The sequence below is a fragment of the Brassica oleracea genome, chromosome C9, assembly GCF_000695525.1.
Source record: "Brassica oleracea var. oleracea cultivar TO1000 chromosome C9, BOL, whole genome shotgun sequence".
In the NCBI taxonomy this organism is placed as follows: Eukaryota; Viridiplantae; Streptophyta; class Magnoliopsida; order Brassicales; family Brassicaceae; genus Brassica; species Brassica oleracea.
The window spans coordinates 10444103-10445456 of record NC_027756.1 but is presented as its reverse complement, the minus strand read 5'-3'; positions in this window follow the sequence as shown (position 1 = coordinate 10445456).

Here is a 1354-nt window from a genome sequence, read left to right as displayed (position 1 = left end):
ATGATGTTTTAGAAAAGTTATGATGTTTCAAAATAGCATATGTTTTTATATTTTATATTAATTTAAATTTTATTGAATACTGTGTAACCAGTGATGTTTTATATTTATTTTTAAGGATTGGATAAATTAATTTTGGTTTATATTTTTAATGTTTTTTTTAAAAAAAAATGTATACCTTAATTATTGTGCATACACTCAAAACATCAAATATTTTGGAACATAAGGAATATCCTTTTATCTTTTCTAACATCTGCTTGTTCTATCCGTTATATTATTGGTAAGATGAGGTAAGTTAGTTTTCTTTGTTGATCTTTTTCCGGCTCCAAACTTTTATTGAGTTAGTGTTACTATAGTATTTGTTTTTTTTTTGTTGTGGAAGTTGTAGGTTTAGATTATGCGTTGCATTCTAGTTTTTTCTTATTAGTTTGGTTATTTGTGGAAGTTGTAGGGCAGTTCTGAACGAAGTGACCTATCTTATCACATCGGTAACACTCAACCTTTGATGCGTCTCTCTCTTGCCGATGATATCCGTTTTGTTGATATCGAAATCTACAACGACCTCTTCCTCGATATCCATACCGACCGCCTCTTCCCGAATCATACATATCCTGTTGTGATCTGCATACATAAGTTTATCTTGGCTTTGCTCGTCATGCTTCTCTTCTTCCTCATCATGAATCATCTCCTCGTAAAATAATAGAAAATGGTAAAATAACAAAAATAATAAAAAAATATTTAAAAATATTTATTTATTTTATTTATTTATTTTTTATTCATCTTGAATTTTAGTGACCAATAAAATAAATTATCAAATTTTATACAAAGATGGTTAAAATTAAAAGAGTAAATAGTGCATAATTAGAAAGTACTTCGCTAAATTGCAATAATCTATAAGAAAAAAGATTTGAAATGTAAAAAAAAAAATATATGAAAGACACATGTCATCAAATCCTTTTGCCACTTGTCATAAGAATAGAAAAAGTTAATTTTATATATAAAGATACCTAGAGTAAAATTAAAAAATGACTTTTCACCTGATTGGCAAATTTTCAACTGAATTCAGAGTAAAATATTTTTACTCCAAAACATTTACTCTAACGTATCTATACAGTCACACCTTTTAGTTAGGAACTTATTTGAAAAGAGAATGTCTGATCAGTGACGAATTGATGATTATTTTATTCATGAATACTATAATGATATATAAAAGATTACGATGAATAATCTTCTTTATATAGGTGCCGTAAGCTGAATAAAATGCAATGACACTTTGTTAGACTCCATTGCAATCTAATTCAAACAATGTATATGAAAATATTAATTTAATAGAATAGCACTTTGTTAAAACGAACAA